This window comes from Equus caballus, chromosome 10 (assembly GCF_041296265.1).
Source record: "Equus caballus isolate H_3958 breed thoroughbred chromosome 10, TB-T2T, whole genome shotgun sequence".
NCBI lineage: Eukaryota > Metazoa > Chordata > Mammalia > Perissodactyla > Equidae > Equus > Equus caballus.
In genome coordinates this window covers 70,700,480-70,721,620 of record NC_091693.1, presented here as the reverse complement: position 1 = coordinate 70,721,620, position 21,141 = coordinate 70,700,480, and the positions used below count along the sequence as shown (strand labels likewise).

General features: G+C 42.5%; 1 protein-coding gene across 7 annotated transcripts in view; it reads left to right on the top strand.

Moving 5' to 3' along the window:
* Positions 1 to 2,625: 2,625 nt before the first annotated feature.
* HS3ST5 (heparan sulfate-glucosamine 3-sulfotransferase 5) overlaps positions 2,626 to 21,141 on the top strand; it is a 262,850-nt gene continuing 244,334 nt past the window's right edge. For 2 of the 7 annotated variants that reach the window (XM_070225448.1, XM_070225445.1), the window contains exon 1: positions 3,191 to 4,004. The gene's annotated coding sequence lies outside the window, so the exon portion shown is untranslated. Of the gene's footprint in view, positions 2,941 to 3,027; positions 4,005 to 4,086; positions 4,944 to 21,141 lie in introns of those variants that run through there. The other 5 variants (XM_070225450.1, XM_070225446.1, XM_070225447.1 and 2 more) reach the window with 4 other exon arrangements.

The following is a 21,141-nucleotide window of genomic DNA, read 5'->3' as shown; positions in this document are numbered from 1 at the left end:
GGTCTAGACCCAGAGAGAGGTTAATCCTCTTTACCGTATATTTTCTGACATCAGATCTGTGGTCAGACCTCTTCCATAAGAAATGCTTCCCTTACTGTCAGGTGTGGCCTTACACTTTTAGTCCTCTGACTGCTAAACATAGCAAGCATAGCACAATACAAAACCACAACTTTCATACAAGAGACACTCAAATACAGTGATGGAGCAGGGAGATGCGGGTGCAGGGCTCATCTCTACATCAGGGAAGGACTCCTGGAGGACCAGATCTAACCCTGATAACCCAAATCATTACTGAACTCACCCCACGAGGGCAGGGCCTTCTCTTATTCATCTTTTGGTTTCCAGTGGTTAGCACAGAAAAGACTGCCTTCAATGAACATTTGCCGAACCAAATGAATCTAGGTAGCAGCCATCGACTGGTTAAAAGAAAAGAGGAGAGAGAGATTTGGGGAAATAAGTTAAGTCAGCTACCCCCCTATTTCCTAATAATGACAAACATTCCCATATTTTAGCAAGAGGACAGCCTCCATTTGAAACTGTAAGCTGAACAATATTTAACGGTTGCATCTTTATGAGACAAGAGAGTATGATGATGCTCAGGGAAAAAAATTCTCTACCCAATGAACACTCTAATTAACCAAATGTTGTCATTACTGTGTTCTTTTTTGGCTTTGGTGACTCAACCAAACCAATGAATCTGTGACTGTTTTCAAAACTGTATTTTGAAAAGATTTTTTGGATGTGCCACTCTGCCGGGTGTTTAATTGTATTTGTTTAATTTAGCACAGGGCTAAAATGTTTCTACTAAAAATGTTAGACCCCATGCACTCACTTCTGAACTTCAACTGGCAAGAAGGCCAGGTCATTTGTAGGCGTTCAAGAGCAGCACACACAAAAAGTGCCTATACCCTGATCTAATCCTTCAAACTTAGGTGAGGTAGAAATTCCTTCCAGAGCTTTGCTTCACAGTTTCTGGGGTTAAACCTGCTCCCAGCCCCAGCTGTGATCTTGCACAAGCTGGGAAAACCTCTGTGACAGTCTCACAGTCTATCAGCCACAGAGCTAAGGCTCCTCGGAGGAGAAGTTAAGATTGCTGAGAAAGCACAGGCTGTTGGATGCTCCTCTCCTGCCAGGCAGCAACCTGAAACAGGCAGAATTGTGAGAAACCAGATTCATCTCACCCCATCGTCCTTCTCAGTAATCTCCCGGCACAAAACGAAGAATGAATAGGAATAAAAAGATAACACAAATAAACATTTTAAATAAAGGTTACTAATTAAAAAGACTCATAGACTGAGTGATGCATTCTTCAAAATCTATTGTCGTGCTTTTGTGGACTTTATTGCTTATCAGCATTTTTCCCCTCCAGAAAAACAGAACAGCAACATTTGTTCAGAAAAAAGCAAATTGTGTTTCTTCCTTTCTTATTATTTTTATTGTTTTCGGTTCCTTTTAGACTATAATGTGGTATTGTGATTTTGAGATGGGGAAAAAAACAATCCCTTGTCTTTCAGACATAAGAATGTGATTGTCTGCTATTGTTGCCAACAATGAGCTAAAGAGGTTAATGGATCACATATCTGGCAAACAGCCATCTTTCCTCCTGCTCAATATATTAAACAGTATACATTTTGTTGTTGCTGCTGAGCTTATGATTTTGTCTGAGTAGTTGGTAAATAAGTTTACTCACGTTTAAGTTATCTCTTTCTAGAACTCAGTGCTTTGTCCTTCGGACTGGTATCTTGAAATTTAAAAAGTGCAGTTTGAGATCTGAGCTCATGACCTTTGGAGGTGATGGTGAGAGTGGGCCTAGGGAGGGGGGTGGAGCTGGCTGTTGAATGAGAATCTAGAAATATTGTGCCTTGTGAATTGCATCGACCTTTCATTTTCAGATTGCCTAAATTAGCAAAGTGAAATTACCACAATAAAAAGGAATGGATACTGGAGGAGGCACCACTATCCTTTCTAGTGTTGTTGCTGGTGATCTTCCTAACAGACCTCTAATTAGATGGACCAGTCCTCTCCACCAACCCCAGGCTGACTAAACTTTGCATTTTATGGCTGTCATTTGAAAACAGACAAGCTGTCATAAGCAATAACACTGTGATTCCAGCCTGGAGGACCTCACTGTGTACTGCACTTGTACTATGGAATTAGCAAGAGACCTAATACCTTAACAGCAAAAAAAAAAAAAAAAAAAAAAAAAACAGGAAAAGGTTTATTTATGATTTTTTTTTTTAGGAAACTCCAGAAGGAAAAACTTTATCAATGAGAAAGATACTATATTCCGGGAAATTTTGGTTGGGTGGGGATAGATGTTGCGGGAGGGACTGGAGTTGGGAGAGAAGCAGCAACAAATCAGTCTCAGATCAGTGGCATCCTTTCAGTCACGCAAAGAGCAAGTAAATAGCACCTGGAGTGCCCTGGCCCGCTGTTTCTCTGGGAGCAAGGGGTAGGAGGGACATAGACTGAATTGGAGAGGCGAATGTGGCTCTCGGGTTTGGGATTTGGAATCAGCAAGAAGGCTGAGCCCTGATCTCCGCTTCCCAGCTAGGCGGTGATCGCCCCCTGTGACTCCGGATGCACACAGCAGTCAGAATCGCCGCCGCCACCGCCCGACCCCTCAGAGCCTCCAGCTCTCCCGCCTGGCATACTGGAGCCACACATGAGCTCCCTGGACATCTGTGTGCCCCAAGCTCCGGGTTCAGGCCCCTCTCACCCCCAGCGAGACCGATCTCAACTCCTCGGAGATTGGGTCCCTTCGACTTCTATGTCCCCGAGTTCTGCCACTCTGGTCACTTCCGCAGGTTCCCCAAGCTGGACCTCAGTCGGCCAGGGAGCCCTGCGCGCCTCCTCGGCCTCCCCACAGCATTGCTGGCCCGCGGCTCCCGCGCCTGGGTGGGATGCGCGGCGGCTCAACCGCAGGACCTCGGCCTCCGGGTAAATCTTCTCCTCCCCCTTCTCCGCCTAAGGCCCTGCCCTCCCCCCGCGGCACGCCACTCCCGTGTGCGCGCCCATCTCCCGACCGAAGACACCTGCGCTTCCTTCCCCACCCTTCTCCGCCCTTTTCGCTGCGGTTTCTCCTCTGCCTTTGGGAGCTCGGGAGCGGCAGTGGGAGGAGGAGCAGCGGGAGGAGGGAGAGGGCGTGGAGGAGTAGGGGCGGGGTGGGTGGGGAGAGAGCCAGGAGGGTGTGGACTGGCAGGCACTCTGCAGCTGGTCGCCGGGAACCCGGTCCCTCCCGCGCGCCCGAGTGATGGAGGGGAAGAGATTCACTTAGACACACACACGCGCACACAGCTGGGCACGGCTCCGAGAGGCAGCTGCCGGCTCGGGCGCGCCGGGGCCGGGCGGCGGCCGTGACAGCGCCAGCCGCGGGGAGCGGGGCGCCCCTACAGCTTGGCACCGGCGGCTCCGAGACCGAGGAAGGGAAGATCCCAGCCGCACTGACTGTTGCTCTTTTGGGCAAATCGGGAGGTAGCCGGCTGCCCAAGGAGCGGTCACCGAAAACGCCGGAGGCTCGCCCCTCGGGGCTGAGTCCGGGGCCGCGCCGGCGCCCGCGTGGGGCGGGGAGGATGCGCACCTCCTCCTGCAGAGCGGCTGCGGGCCCCGGCACTGCGCGGACTCGGGCTCCCGCGGCCGCCCGTGTCGTGCCCGCGCCGCGGGAGCGCGCCCTGCCGCACCTGGCTCGGGCCTCCCCGGGAAGTGAGGGAAACGCGCCCTAAACTCCACTACTTCTCGCCCGCCTCCTCCTCCTCCCAGCTCCCCGCCTGGGACCTCGCCGCCGCCGCCGCCGCCCGCCTCTTACTCTCACGCGCGCACGCACAGCCCCGCTCGCTCGCTCCCATTCACGCCGACACTCTCTCCGCCGAGCCGAAACCCCGGCATCCGAAACTACTGGACCAACTGCCGCCGGGACTGCAGGAGCCGCCCGGTGGCCCGGCGCGACCCTCCGCCGACCCCCGCGCCCTGGGCCCCCGCCCGCGCCGCCGCCGCCGGGGACGATGGTGAGCAGGGCGGGCTGCCCGCCTCGCGCCGGGGAGGGGCTGCCGGGTACGGCGGGCTGGAACCTCGTTGATTTGGGGGGAAAGGACAGGCGGGACATCGCCGAGGAGGGGCATCCGTGTGATGCCAGCCAAAAGCACTTTGTGGGGCGCGGTTCTACTGGGCACTGCCTGGGGAGGACTTTCGAGACGTTCACGGGGGCTCGGGGTTAAACTAGTGCGAGATGGGAAACGGCGGGGCGATTACCGGGGTAAATTGAGAGTCATCGGTGTCAGTCAGTTGTCGGGCTGTCTGTCTCTCGCCCAGAGCTGGGCTCAGCGCTCTGGGCTCTCTTTGAGGGAGAGAGGACACCCGTGTTAACTGCGCTTGGCAGAGTTTGGGGGCTCGCGCTCGGCCACTTCCCGGGGTGCTGTGGGGCTGTCCCTTGGAGCGTGAGACGGCTGTGGGGGAGTGGGGGGCTGCGAATCCCGAGAGAGGGCAGGCAGAGGCTTAGTTAACTTGCGAGCCGGGTGCGATCTCCGCCCAGCCGGCCCCCACCCATCGCAGCGCCAGTCCCCGCCCCGTCGCAGCCCCAGTTCACGCACCTTCGCACCCGCCCCCCAACACACACACACAGGAGGTGGATGCACTCGAGGGGGTGGTCACATTGTTATTACTAAGAGATGCTCGAGGTCGCTGTGGCCACTGACTGGAGCGCAGAGACTCGTGCTTCGGGAACTGAGGCGACCGCCTTGGTTTAGGGAAGCGGAGAAGGAGCGCGCAGCTTCGGGTAGATGCCTCTACCTGGCGGTTCCAGGTGCACGGCGAGCAAACCTCCGCCACAACTCCGGAGTCACTTCACCTTGGTGGGCTCGGCTCTCCGGCTTCGCTTCTTGAGTGCTTCAGGGCACCCACCCAAGGGAGCTGCTGCTCAGATCCGTGGTGTCCCCAGTCCTCACCCGGTGGGTCTGTCTCTCTCTCCCTCCCTCCCTGCCTCCTTCTCTCCCTAGCCCCCTACCCCCCACCCCCACCCCCAACCCCATACCAGCTTCTTCATGGAAAACATTGCTCCCTTAAGGGCAAGTTTAATATTTGCAAAGTGCTTTATATCATATTACTTCGTGGATACATTTAATTGCACTGTAACTCTTCTCTGATTTATGTAAACGTCGTCTGATAAATAGCGTGCGGGGTCGGGTTGGGGTGGGAGCAAGATTGGGTGGGCGTCCTTTCTGTAACCGGGTGCCTTTCTAAACTGATTTGCGAGAAGTCATAGAAAGCTGGCGCTTCTGAAAGCTTCTGCTCAGTAGTTTTGACATATTTCAGGGCTTTAGACAAATGTTTCCACGTTACAATTTATTTCAAATATATTCAGCTTCTATTCCAAGACAAAGTTGAAGAGAAGATAATAAAAGGGATTACAATTTGGATATCAAAACTATTTTTAAAAATGTTTTTTATTGCTATCAATTATGTTGTAGCAGATTTTTTTTTAAGTTACCTTGCTAGTTCCTGCTGGTGAAACTCTTAAAGGAGAAATGAAAACAATACTACTTACTTTCCTCCCTGTATTTGCTTGCAGTGACTGAATGAGCAGCCAAGTAGGGTTCTTTACTTTAGGAAGATGAAGTCCTTCACCAGTGGACTGATGGAGACGCAGAAGATACTACAAGAAACATAGTGATGGGGAGGAAACTGTTGCTTAAATTTAACTGCCTCCAGTCCGGAGAGTCTCAACAGTCATACTGTTCTGGCCCCTTGCATGTTCCTCTGGGCTGTTTTAAAATATTCTTTTCTCAATTAATAAAATGTATAGAAACATCATTAATAATATAAAGTAATATTTCAATCGATGCCTAAAGCAGATTGTATGGGAAATTCTGAAGATAGTATCCAATGGAGTTTCACAGAAGTACTAGGATCATGGTTTCTAGGTTAAGCCAGACCTCATACCTAAGTTTTAGTATTGGAAGTTGCTCCCTTTTACATCTTTGTGACAAGGTGCTGCCCACAGTGGGTTGCTTATGCGTGCATCATTGTCCTTACCATTTTGCAGGCATACACAGATGTTTTTGAATGAATAACCTTCTTACTCGCTGAATTTTCACTCATTCAAAAGTATTTATTGAGCACAAGAGCACACACAATGAGCAAAGCTGAGCTGGGTGTTATTTTAAATAACAAGGAAGGATTTTCAGTAGAAGCAGGCTGCTTACTCCTACGCTGTGTAAAAAGAACTGCAGAACAGTGGCTTCCTTAGGGAAGCAGCTTCTTGCCCAAAGTAAGTAGTCAACAAAGAGTTGTTGACTCAAAAATGATACAAGATGTTAACTAGCGAACTTTGCTTTCACCATAAATTCTACCATTCTTCTTAACCCACCATGTCATTTAGATATGACTCAACTTTAGAGAATTGATGTTGACTTTAATCTTCTTGCTCTTTGTCTGAATACTTTGGAGAAATGTAACTATCTGTGCACTGCTCTAGCTTTCTGTGTATTGATTTCTGTGGAGCAGTGCCAGATCTGCATATGTCATTAGTATTCATTTATGAGTAAATGCAAATGTTCCTGTTACATTGAAAAAGCGAACTCAAGTTCATAGAACACAACAAATATTTTGCTCCTTTTCTCATCTCTTTATTTTTATAATCTCAGAAATAGTAACATCTCTTAAAAATGCAATTATATGTAAAAGAGCAGGTTAACAAAAGTGGTTATCTAGGATTTTTTAGAAAAAGGGAAATAGCTGATGGAAATTTTAGTTGAGAAGAATTTTCTTTGACTCTCTTGACATGTCTGGCAGGATGGTCTTTTATTTTAGGGACGTTCATTCATGAATGAAATAACTCTCAAGGTAACTTCCTAGTAAAGGAAGCTGGCAGAGGAGGGAACGCTTGCTAAAAATGAGCGTGAGCAGTAAGTAACACTAGGTCTGTGCCATTGAAATTATGTAAATGCTTGTATATTTTATTTGTCTTTATATGCGTGATTTTTAAATTTCTTTTTAATACTTTATTCAAATATTTTCATATTCTGAGATTATTGCAATTAAGTGAGGAGTTACTGTTTGGTAATGGAATTATAGTTTGTTTTGTTTTAAGAAAAGGTGAATAGTTTGAAAGGAGAGAAGAAGTCAAGGGAATAATTATTCAAACCACAGAGTTTTGCATTCGGATTCTTTCCTTTTTTGGTCAGAGGGGGATCTCAAAACAAAATAGCTAGTTAAACTTTCCTTATGACCTAAATTGTTACTATTTAGAAAAATCCTACACTTTAATTTTTCTGTGAATTTAATATGAATTCTTTAAAACCAGCAAAAGTAAGATTTTTCCTGCAATCCAATTTAATTGTTGACAAGTTTTGCTCACTCTAGAATCAATATTTGTGTCTGAGAGTCATGATGTTATCCTAACCTTTACAGAAATGCAATTAAAGCAAGGTATTAATAACTACATTGAAAAATCACTGATCTAAGTCAAAAACATTTCAGAGCAGCTAACACTTATTAAAAGTAGAAGCAAGAGATTATATCTGGAGATCCACAGAATGTATGGCCAGGATAAATGAACCTCTCTAAATCTTATATGCAAGTTCCGTTATCATGTCTCAATTAACATTTGGTACAATGGATTATTTTCCATATTCTTGAAAAGTTTTATGAAAGAAAGCTATGTCAGTATTAAGAAAGGGTTGAGGAGCTGGTTTGACTTCAGACCACTTTACCTAGATTGTGCATGGGAGGTGGGTAAGTTTTGTATGTATACACATATGCTTCTGTGTACAGATACATACATGTATACATATGGAGTGTATCTTTATATTTATATATCTACTTATGTATATATCTGTGTTTTGTCTAATACCTTTGAAGAATAGGAAGAGAGTCCCCTTTGTGCCATATGTGGTTTGTGAAGTCAGCATCGTCTTGAGAATGGTGCTTATGAATGCTCAAATAGTTTGATATTAGAAATTGGTAGCATACTGAACTTTTTTGAACTATTTATTTAAGAAACACTTATCATAACCTTGAGTGTGTGACTGCCACTGTCAAAGACCTCTACTAATATTAGCTCACTTAATTCTGGTAGCCACCCTGCCCTCCCCCATTTCACAGAGGGGAAATCAGTAGGTAAAATGGGGATTATTATTATCCTGTTTAGGAGATGAAGAAAATGAGGCTCGCTGAGCCTAATTAAACGGCTCAAGCTCTACACCTACTAAATAGCAGAGCTGACATTTGAGCCCACACGGTCCACTGTGCTATGCCACTGCTCTTGAACAGATTTTTTTTTTTTTGTTTACTTAAATAGGAGGCCAAGTGGGGAGCGGGTGAAGTTGTGAGGCAAATACATTCTAGAAACTGAGATTTATGACAGTTTTCATCTTAGATGGAATTCTTAAGGAAGGCGATTGTCATGAAGCACTGACATAACCTGAACTAGAGCGATGCTAGGGCCGTGCTATAACTTAATGTAGTTTTTAATGGACTCAGTAATTTTCTTAGGTTCAGCTACTTTTAAATTAAGTAACTTAAGAACTGATACCATATTTAAGTAGTTTTAATAGCTCAGAGGATCTGATGCTGAATGTTTTATGCTTCCCATAATATCCTTATAATGTGAACTTCTTGCACAGAGGTCAATGTTATGTGTTACGGCATGGTACTTGCCAAAGGAATCAGAGTTTTATGTGAAGGTGTGAAAAGAAACTTATTCTGCTCTGACCCACGTGGTATACAGTAGGCATCCAATTAATGTTTACTACATGAACTGATGTGGGGTATTCTAGAAATTGCTAGTTTAAAGGTAAAGAAACTTTAAATGTCTTTATAATTGCCTGGTTTTAAGATTGTGATTTAATATTGAATAGACTTTTTTTTCATGAGGATCTCAGGACCTTACTATCTATGAAATGCTGTGCAATAATCATCTTTATCTGAGCTAGAAGGAAGAGGACAGTGTAAGGAGGCTGAAATAATAAACTGATTAAAATGTTGAAATTTAGAAGTCGACAAAAGGAAAACTGCCTGAAATTGTACCTTTTATTTTAAAAAGGCATATAAGACATAATTAACATTAAGTACCAATCTTTACACTACTAATGAGGTAGGAGAACCGTCCTGTCGTAAACACTGACAGTCTTACAATCTGAGTATAGTTTGGGGAACTATTTAGGAACATATTAAAATGTCACCGTCTTGCTGTTTGTCATAGCTAACTAAAGTCAATGAAAAAGATCACAATAATTCTGCACATGCCTCAACATAAACAAGGTATTTATTATAGTATAAGGACTGGAGTCAGGGAGAGCTGGCTGAATTAGAATTCCTGATTCATGGCTTTTTAGCTGTAGGGTCTTGGGCAAATTGCTTAACCTGTCTAATTCTTGGTAATCTTATCTGTTATATGGCTATGGAAATACCAGTTCTAGATTTCCATAAGATAATATATGTAAAATGCTTAGCATAGAGTGTCATTATAGTAAAGGTTCAGGAAGTAGTAATTGATACAGCTGTTATCATCGTCATCTTTAACATCACCATGACATCACAAATGGGTAAAAAGGATGGGAACATTATTCTCTCTATATCTATTATGTTTGTATATGCTGTGTCTATATGTGGGGGTGTGTGTGTGTGTGTGTGTGTGTGTATATACATTTGAATTGGTTGTTCTCCATTATGAAGCACAGATTCTGCGAATTCTCTTACTGTTGAGGGAAGGATATGAAGAGAAGAAGTATGTGTTTCAAGACTTCAACTTGATTAAAATGTTACTGGATTTAAAAGGCTTCTGTCAAGCACAGAAAGTGAGAGGGGGCTTTTGGGCCAGCTACTTCACAGTTTTTTCTTGCAAGGCCCAGCTATAAATATTCATACAATTCTTTGGAAGATGTATCCTCTTATACAGATATAGTTAATGGGGAAGAACAAAAGGTTTTGCTAAAAGCAGTGAAATATTTATCTTTATATCCAATATGAGTTCAAATTATTAGGATAAACAGAAATTTCTTTCTCTTTATATATATTTTTTTATTTAAATTTTTTTTTTGAGGAAGATTAACCCTGAGCTAATATCTGCTGCCAATCCTCCTCTTTTTGCTGAGGAAGACTGGCCCTGAGCTCACATCCGTGCCCATCTTCCTCTACTTTATATGTGGGATGCCTACCACAGCATGGCTTGCCAAGTGGTGCCATGTCCGCACCCGGGATCCGAACCGGCGAACCCTGGGCCACTGAAGCAGAACGTGCGCAGTTAACTGCTGCGCCAACAAGCCGGCCCCTCTCTTTATATTTTTTATACCATCTAGAGTTCATGGTTTAAAGTTAAAAGCTATTTCCTTACTCTGGCCATTAAACTTGAATAACTTGATTTAAAGGTTAAGTTTAATTTTATTCTTAGATTTTTTTTTTTTAGTCATTTAATTCTGGTAGCTCCCCAGGTATCCCCATTTTACACTTAGAATAAAGCTTAGAAACTCATGTTCTTCCCTGTTGTTTTTTCACAATGTATATACCTGTTTATGTCTTTATCTTTGTAAAAAAATAAATGATAATAGCTAAGATTTAATTAAATTTACTGTGCACCAAGCATTTGACAGATCTTAACACATTTCATTCCCACAAAGCATTCAATGGGACATATGTCCTTAGTATTTCCATTTCACAGATGAGGAAACTGAGGCCTAGAGAAGTCCCATAGTTAGAGGGGTGGAACAATGACCCAAGCCCGTGCTATCTCCATCAGAGCCCACGCTTACCACCCACACCAACGGACTTCTCGGTAGCAGTTTGGCCCTGAGCACCACCCCTGGATTTCTGGGCTTTGAAATCCATGCCTCTGTATCTCCCTCTGCCTGTGAAAAAAGAGGGATTTATTTTCTTCAATAAAGGTTAATTTCTTGGCTTTGTCGTATCACACTATTTTCCTGTGTACATGTAATGGCCACTAAAGCAAGGAATGAGAACCATATTAATTTTTAGTAAACTATTGGATCTGTTTCTAAATAGATTTAAATCACTGCCAAGCTCCTGCTAAATAGTTGCATCCATGCTCTGGATGCAGTGGTAGGATGCGGACACTTCTCCATGCTATTGGAAATCCCATTCCTAGTGGGACTTCCTCATCTGGTGAGCCAGCTACCTGTGACCTGACTATCCCAATTGTCTTACTTTTTCTGAGTGATATGAAATAGCATAGGATCAAAGAGCACTGGAAAGGGGCTCTTCTTCCCAGGGACCCAGTGTGGAGAAGTGGAAAGGCCCACCACCAGGGAGCTCCAGTATTCCTGCGGATCTGAAGGGTTCCTGCCTCCTGAGAATAGCCAGAAAAGGCCCAACGACCGTTCCATTGTCCGCTTGACTGTGTGCCTCTCAAGGGCCGGGATTGTGTTCTTGTCATCTTTATTTCCATGGTACTTGGCTCATGGTATAATGGGGCAGACACAGAGTTTCTTCCTCTGGGCATCTCAGAATCTAAAAAGCAGAGAGCTGAGATATCCAGGCTAGGGGGACATGAAGAGAGGGCGGAGGCAGAAAACTGGACAGATACGGGAGTGCACAGAGAATGATGGCCAGTACGTGGATTGGTAACTAGTGGGAGTGCTTATTTCCATTTTATTTTTATTTCGGTATAGTTATATTCCTCCGTTCCCAAATCTAGACTAGATGTGCAGGACCTACTTAGCCCTAATATATGACTCTTTAAAGGGAAGAACATCATTGCTTATTGTCCTGATAGAAGTGCTGGGCATATACAAAATCTTAATAAATATTAGCTATAATTATTATTGCCTGATTTCCTACAGATAGAATTATTTTTTCTTAATCAGGTGTATATCTTCTTATACCCTGTCCATTCTGAAATGGATGACTGGACAGTCAAGGGTTACTATAATAGCATTTAGTTTTGGAGTTTCTGAATTCCAGAAATGCTGGTATCCTTTAAATGAGGAACTCCCTACTCTGGACTTACCAACAAAAAGATCAAGGGCTTCAGAGTTTTTATACACCATTGCTTTTTTTTCCTTTCCTTTTTTTTTTTTTTAAGATTGGCCCTGAGCTAACATCTCTTGCCAATCTTCTTTTTTTTTTTTTTCTCCCCAAAGCCCCAATACATAGTTGTGTATCCTAGTTGCAAGTCATTCTAGTACTTCTATGTGGGATGCTGCCACAGCATGGCTTTATGTGTGGTCTGTAGGTCTGTGCCCAGGACCCAAACCAGGAACCCAGGGCTGCCAAAGTGGAGCACGCGAACGTAACCACTCAGCCATGGGGTGGCCCCTACCCTTGCTTTCTTAATGTTACCTCTTCTCAAATGCTTTGTTGTTTTGCTCTTCTGTGTTGGCAATATCATTGTCCAGGCACCCAAGAAAAGTCAGAAACCAACAAGGATAGTTACCAGGATCATAGTAGGAACATAGGTACCTTGGGATCATCTTGTATTTCTCCTTCTCCTCCTCTAGTTTGTTACCCAGACATGACAATTTTGCCTTCCAAAATATTTCTGAAGTTAAAATGTCAGAAAGCTGAATGAAAGACTTATATGTGTTATAAACAGGTGATCATAGAATTTGCCATCCAAGCTGAGATACTTTTGAAAGTGAAAGGGGGTATATGAATAATTATGCTGAGAGAGAAAAATATTAGAAAATTCCTAATTGCGGTTAACGCAGTGCTGCCTTCCTGCACCCAGTGATCTACTGTCTGGGGAGACCAGCCCTAGAAGCCTGGGCTTGCCCCTTCATCCCTTACCCAACATGGGGCTGGGGTAGGCATTCTGGTAACTGCGCATGTTACAGTCTTTGTGCCAGGATTCCTTGATCCCTAAAGTAGGCTTCAGGAGGACTTTTTTGTTCTTCTAGAGGACAGCCAAGTGGATCTCAGCTTCCCAAGTTGGCACTTAGGAGGGGGCGTAGTGCAGAGAAGGGAACTGGAGATCTTGGTGAGCGTGCTGCCCTGTGGAACCTGTGGATGCTCACGTGAGGAGACAAGGTCCATGCTCTCCCGACCCTGATCATCACCAGACCAGAGGCAGGAAGCATACCTCTGGCTGTCCTGTCTCAACACTTGCCACCAAGCATCATTCACTGGCTTCAGCCATCTGGAGTGGGCACCAAGAATCAACGCCTTGATGATAACTCAAAATCATTACTTATATATTTGGCAGCTACTCATTGAGCACCTACTATATTGCAGGAATATCATTGGCTGATTCAAAAGAATGAGTGTGGCGTATGTGGGCCATTGAAGGATGCAGTGAAATTGTGGTTGTGGGAATCCGTAGAAGTCAGAAACTTTCAGAGGTCCCACCACTATCCATGTTTGTCTTAGTTTTCCCTTTGAATAACCCTCCTTTTTAAGGAGCTCACTGGCTATTCACTGTTTTCTTTCTTCAGGGAGATGCTGATCCCTTGGAATTTTTAACATTTTAGTTTTTTACAAATATCTGGAATAACCCACATTTTCTCTATAAAGAAGGTAAGAATTTATGCCATGGAAAAAAGGGAGAATTTATACCATTTCCCCTGGACCTTGCATCCTTTAGCCAAAGGAGGAACACGAGCAAAAAGAATACAAGTAGTGTGTATTACCTACTATATTTCAAAAATACCTTTAGGTAGTTCTACTTTTTTTCATATTTTCCATCTGGAAGGCTTTTTTTTTTTTCCTCCTGGGACGAACAACCAAATTATTAATTCTGTTTAAATAATGTGCTGTATTCAGAAGAGTAGCTGCCAAATTTGTTGGGACCTATAACAAGATAATTAATTATCCAGTAACACGAGGACTATTGGAGTGTTGGATATAAAACAGATGGTGGGAGAAGAAGGATGAGGCAGTCAGGATGCTGTGAGGGGTGTGATAAGTCTTTCGGCCTGTGTGGGGTAAAGCCACTTGTGCGCCAGGCCTCCCTCAGACTCCCTGCTACGCTTCTTTTTTTTCCTCCATTGATCCTTCCACTACCCCATCACTTCGCTCCTGGAGACTCCGGCTTCCCTTTCCCACTGCCACCACATTCATTTTAAATGTCAGGGGAAGTAAGGGGAGGTGAGGGCAAAAGGTCTACTCCCTTCGACCCTGGACACAATGCCAGCATCTGTGGCAGCCCCAGTGCCTACCCCATGGAGCAAATCAGGCTGCCGTTACCCTTGTCCTGACATTGCTTTAACTCAGGCAGATCTAGGGCTTCAAAGAGTTTTAGGCTCATTTCAGAATCAGTTAAGATAAATTTAAGATGAGTTACTATTACACACAAAGACCGTGAATTTTTTCATTTGCAAATTTCAAAGGCCTAAACTGAAGTTTAAGCATTTTCCCAGAGAAAACCTGGTTGGATATGTGAAAAATGCAGACAAGAAACAGTTACTCCTCCTGCGCCCCCGACACCTTTCAAAATGATTCTTCTCGGTCTAATCCAGTTTGTGAGAATTAGAAGGGCATTTGTACTGAACTCAATATTTGATGGTGAAGTCCACAGTGACTTCACCATTGATGCTTTTCTTATAGATTGCCGTCACGATGCATTTTTAACTCTGTGGAAGTCATAGTACTTTTGGGTATTATAAAGGAGGGGACATTTAGATTTCAGATATTAAAAGAATTATTTAATTTCAAACTTTATCACTCATGTGCTAACGCAGAATAACCCAGTTAAGATATCTTCACAATAAAGTTACTCATTCATCATAAAAAAAGAGTAAGTTTCTGATCTGAGGAAGTAAGCAGTCACCTTGCCTATCCCACCCTCTCAATATCAGACCCATCTTTTATCATTTAAAGCAGAGCTCCCTAAAATAGATTACACTGACAAGTAGTAATTACTGACAGCTGCATTTAATTAGCAAAGCAGATTCCTGCTCATGACAATAAAGTATTATTATATGTTTAGCATTAGTACTGGCAGCAAAAGAGGTGACTTTGCTAACACAGAACTAGAAGCCCTGTTTCTTTCTTTAAAAATACACACACAGTTTGGCTGGAATTGAGCTTGTGCTACGTGGGAGTGTCTATGGTTACAAAAAGAAAGCAAAACAGTAACTAGGAAAGTGGTTTGTGTTTTTTTTTGAAAACAGGCAGATTGTATAAGGAATAAGAAGTAGTCCAATGCCAGCCATGGGCTCCCAGTCTGGAGTTGTGTGTCAGCGTTTTTGTGTCTGAGTCTGTGTGTCTGTTGAGGGTGGGGGTGGGGGGTAGTGGAGGTGTTTGGATGCTAGAGATAGAAACACAATTAACCCATGTAAATTAATAATTTCTGAAGTTATTAAGACACTATTGCTTTTCGTTCTCCACCCCCCTTTTTCCTTCTTTTTTTCTTTTGTACTTAACCCTATAGAAGACTCTGGTTTATAGAGTATTTGAAAAGCATATGCAGTCAAATTTAGGATTTTATATATACTCTCAATTTTAAAGTTGATTGCAATTTCCATCCATTCTTTCATATAATACAGGCTTGCCCTATCTGCTCCTATCCCTATTATTCCATTTCCACTGCCCTGTCTTGCTCCCATCTGGCAATTCTTACAAAGCAGGAACATATAATGGTGGAATTCCAAACATCGCGAGAGGTAGTCGATATTTTAAGCGATAGCGCGTTCCTGACGTCATCACTCCACAGTGCATAGATAGCTGATGCTGACTTTCAGAAGGACAGAGAAGAGCACTAAAACTAGCAATCCTTAACTTAGATGGCATTTGCTACCTTCATTGCTTAAATATATCACTCGAGATATGTAAACAGATCAACTTATTATGGCATTATCAGTACAACCAGTCCTAGAACTTAATATATTTTCTCACACTCATGGAACCCAATTCTGAAATATTTACTGGAGGTCTAAAATCTGAATCAAAAAATACGATGATGTATCTCTGGAAGCTGTTTTTACTGAGATAGCCTAGTGTGTTTTCACAATGCTGCTTTAAGTTATCTGAATGGCATTTATTTTTCGGGTTGTAAAAATAGACTCAATATAATATACTGCCATCTTATAACTTGCCATTATAAATGCTATATTCATGAAAATCAACTTATGTATCCATGGCAATAAGAGGCAAGATGAATATGAGTAAAGAAATCCAAAATTAATCCTCCAAAAAATTAACATCATCGAACTGTTCAGCAGTCTTGCTAAACTCCTTTTGTTTTCTTTCTTCCTTCTCTCCCACTCACCCTCTAGTGAACATAAGCTAAGGAGCAAGAGGGCTGCCCAACACAGCCTACAGCCCGGTAAATGATGGAGATTCCACAGAGGATATGGCCAGCCCGCTAGTTGGATACTTACCATTATCCACAAGTACAGTGACAGTGGACTGTGTCCACAACCCCAGACTGGGCACTGTACCCTCCTTCTTCTCAAACACTGATCATTCTAACAAGGGTATTTAGAGGAAAACATTTCAGGAGCATATCTGTATTTCAAAGAGATTTCACAAAAAGTGAATTCTGAGAAACAGCATTTGTATGGATACTAAATATAAATACCTAAGTGAACATTTAGTTAAGAACGTTAAAGAATTATTTTGCATATTAAACTGCAGACTTTCACTAACACCTAAATTTAAAGCCCTACCGAGCCTTAGAATATATTGGTATTTAAATCCTATTAAGAATGGAGGCTTATTTTTATTTTGTGCTTTAGAAACCAGCCAAGAATAGAAGATTCTTCACTGCAAACAGCTTATAGGATTCAAGGACATTGACTAAAAAGAAGTATTGTGATCACTGAAATTGGGTATGTTTGACAACTCAATGTTTCCACTATAAAACTTTCCAAAATTAGATCTATAAAATTGGAAACTCTACTATGCAAGTACTCTAATTACTGTGCTTGTTCTTAAATTAGTACTGAGGAATAAAGACTCAAATATTCTCTTTTAAGAACATTTTTGACTTTTAATATTATCGTCACTCGGAATCCTATATTCAGTCATTAGGCAAATACTTATTGGGGGCCTACTCTGTGCTATAGGGATGAACAAAACACAGTTCTCTGGTTTTAAGGAGTCAGATGAGAAAGTAAATAATTACATTACAATTAAGTTTGGATTAATTCATTGTCATTTCTTCCCTCCCACCAACTAGAATGTAAACTCCACTGAGAACAAGTTTTGTTCACCAATGTACCCTAAGTTTGGTAAAATGTTGCCTGACATACAGTGAGTGCTCAGTGAATCCTTGTGGCATGAAATCATAGTTACATGCGATATTAAAGAAGAGTAGAGGAACCAGAGAAGAGGCTGTGAGGGAAAGGAGTGAGGAGGTACTTCCAGGAGGAGGTAAACCTGGAACTCAGTCTAGAAGCTCTAAATGGAAAATTATTAGAGCAAAGCTTGCAGGGTCACATAAACCTGCATAGAGCTTAGTGGGCTTGTTTTTTTTCTTTTTGTTTTCTTTTGTTATTTTCATTTTGTCTTGAAATGTGCCTTAACATTAAGTGAAAGAAACACTACTTTGACAGCCAAAAATAGTAAACGAGGAGTTTGAATCCTCGATGCAGTGAAACTTCTTGAGTCGCCTCTCTCCACCTCTGCACATGTTCACATGCACAACAGCTATATCCAAAGTCTATCTTTCTTCTCTGCCAACTCTTAATGAAACCATCCCCCAGACACAACCCACCGTAACAAAGAAATAACACTTTCATTATGTTTCTATCCCACCATATTTTTGAACCAGTTACCTAATTTTTATCCAAATTAGCCTGTTATACATTTTTTGGTTGTTTGTTTATTTTGAGGAAGATTAGCCCTGAGCTAACATCTGCTGCTAATCTTCCTCTTTTTGCTGAGGAAGACTGGTCCTGAGCTAACATCTGTGCCCATCTTTCTCTACTTTATATGTGGGATGCCTGCCACAGCATAGCTTGACAAGTGGTGCGTAGGTCTGCACCCAGGATCCAAACCAGTGAACCCCGGGCCACCGAAGCGGAATGTGTGAACTTAACCACTGCGCCACCGGGCAGCCCCTGTTATACATTTTTAACCTGGGTTAGCCTTTGCCGTAAAGCCTAGGCTACTTTGTGGTTTGAATAGGTTCTTATTTTAACCCATGATCAACTGTGCCTAAATAACTAACTCCATCAAGTTGACTTGTTGAAACCCCTTGAGGCTTTGCCCTAGTCAAATCTCTGACTACAAAGGATGCACAAATCCTCTGCAGATGCTAAACCCAGCAATCCGTTCACACAGAAAGTGGGAGATTAGGCTGATGGATTCAAAGTTCATTTCCTATGGTAAGGCAATCCAGTGTTTTTCGAGTCTTTATTTAAATGTTCCTTTCTCCAGATTATTGGCCTGGAAGCCCGTGTAGACATCTTTTGCATGTATAACTATCATTTCCTGGTTTGACAGTACTTCATCAACTAGCCATATGACTAAAGTTGTCCTATGCTGTAATGTCCCTTAAGTTGGATTAGACACATTATCAGCAATTGGAATCACTAGGAAGCATGAGATCCCATGGACTGGTTTAAGTGAAAGGAGGCTGTAATAGGGTTTGCTCATGTCTGCAAATGCATTCTGGTCCATCTGAATGCACTTGAACATGTTGGCTGAAAGTCCTCTTTCAGAACATCATTGTATATTGCCTTTTTTTTAAAGAGAATTTATTTCGATGGGCAAGTACCTGGAAGAAACTCAGGAGAATGAATCCCAGCCTATGTAAGGATTAAATAATTTGGGGGTAAGAGTGTCCATTTTTCTCAAACTTGGAGTCAGAACCATCAAACTAATGTTGCATCAAAATATTTTGGGTCCGAGGATTTTGTTCTGTTGTCCATGATTGAATGTCAAAAGCCGTGAATAATGATGAATGAAAGTGATGATCTGAAACCAGAATCCTGCCCATGCCAGAAACTACTTGCCCCTCCAGGGCCAAGTTAGAAATGAGAGTTTTCAGAAAAGATACTCAAGGGGACACAGGTGTAACATTCTTCACATGATCCAGATTCTTAGAAACTTTCCCATTTTTCTCACGCAGGTGTTATATTGGGTGTCGAGGAGACCTGGAAACCCTCTTGTCTAAAAGAGAATCAGAATGGATAAGCATTTTCAAGCAGTTACAGTTTACGTGACTATAGCAATACCCAGTAACTCTTCTGTTAGGTGGTGTTTATCTCATACAAACTCCTTCCTTTTCTTTCCCCCTTGAATCTCACACTCTCAGGAGCTGAAAAAGGACACCAAGTCAGTGACCCCAGTACTCCGGCTGGCATCTTCTCAGAGGGCTTTTTAACCTTCACCTCCTGACTCAGCATCCCTCCAAAATAACCTTCTAGATCTCTTTGGCCCTAAAGTTAAAACTGTCTTTTTCTTTTTGAGAACCTTTGAAAATATCCTCTGTCCCAAATTAAGATCCAAAGCCTGAAACCAGCACTCCTTAACCCACCCAAGGCCACCATAGCTTTATACCCTGGATAACTTTGTAAACTTTAACTTTCCATTCCATTGAGAGGGAAAATGTAAACTAAATATACAGAAATAATAATATTTGCATTGATTGAGTTGTCGTTGTATGCCACATACTATATTGGACCCTTAACATGCATTCTCTGTTATCGTCACAATAACCCAGTGAGGTAGGTTCCATGTTCCACTTTTATGGATGAGGAATTGTAGCTTAAGTTAAATGGTTCAAAGTTGAACAATTAGGACAAGGTAGAGATAGGAATTGAACTCCTATCTTTGTGATTCCATAAATTCGTGACCCCTGCCACCAGTCACATTGCCCACTGTAGGTTACAATGAGAAATGCTTTGATTTCTAAGGATAAAATTTAAGTATTACTGTACTATATTGGTACTTGCTAACAGATTAACAATTTGTCCTGTATCCCCTTCTGCACACTTGATGGTCATCCAAACATGAGTCCTTAACCCCTTAATAATTTATGTGTCATTAAGTCTGTGCCAGGTAGTTTACATATGTTATCTTTCTCTGATCCCAATAACAATCCTGCTTTATGGGATTTTTTTCCTCAAGCCTTCTAGGTTGGAGCTCCCCTTCATTCTGGTGTACAACTTATTATCACATATGTTAGTCAGGAATAGGCTAGGCTTTGCTGAAGTAACAAATGACCCAATCAATAGTTTCACACCTCAAAGGTTCATTTCTCCCTCCCACCACATGTCCATTGCAAGTTGGAGGACTCTGCTCCAAGAAGTGTGCCCTCTTGGGACCTGGGCTGTCAGAGCAGCATCTATTGGGAACATCGCCCATCTTGTAGCAGAGGGAAACCAGATGACTGTGGAGGACATGCTGTCTCTAAAAGCTTCTCCCTCCCCCCCCCCCCCCCCGAAGTGACACAAGTTACTTGTATTCATTTTATTAACCAAATCAGTCCCTATGACCAAGTCTGACATGAATGAGACAAGGAAATACAGTTCTCCCCTAGGGAGGAGCAGCAAATATTTGGAAAGTTTGACTGACTATCACATTAGGTGAATGCTTGCCGTATCTCAAAACTGCAGCATATGTAGTCTTTTGAGTGGGTAAGTCGAAGAAACCTTCAGAGGAATTGGGAAGCAGAGATGGCAAGAAGAAGAGAATAAGCTGCAAGGAGCTTTCTCAAGGGCTGCCTTAGCAGCCTCTGCAGAAATGACCTCCAGGATTCTTGTCCTTTCACAAATAGGTTTCTTCACATTTATTACTTTTGGAAAAATACATTTTAGTCATTATCAACGGGGAATTTATACGTGGCCCTGTTGTCTTTTTGTATTTAGAATATATATTTAGAATTTGGAATCACTTTCTCTGATGTCAGTTCTGCAGCTGATTTTTTTTATGTGTTATGTGAGCAAATGTAGATTGTAACTATAAACACAGTGCAAGGAAAAAACAGGCCCATCTGTCTCTCTCAAACTTGATTAGGGAAGGTTGGGCAGACAGTATTTTTAGTATGGTCTTAAAATGAAGGTTAAGTCGCTGAGAAGCCAGTTGTCTACCATGGATTTATTCATTTTGAGGGTTAGGATAAAACAAATTGAAAATATATACACATTCCCAAAGACACATTATGTTGCTGCTTTAAAACCACATTTATTTTTCAGTTGCACAGGAAATAACATTTGCAGACAGAGAGAGCTTTCCTCTTCTGACTTTAGGATTAGAAATTTTGAAACAGCTAACAATTCTATTACTTGTAGTTAATACTACCAACAA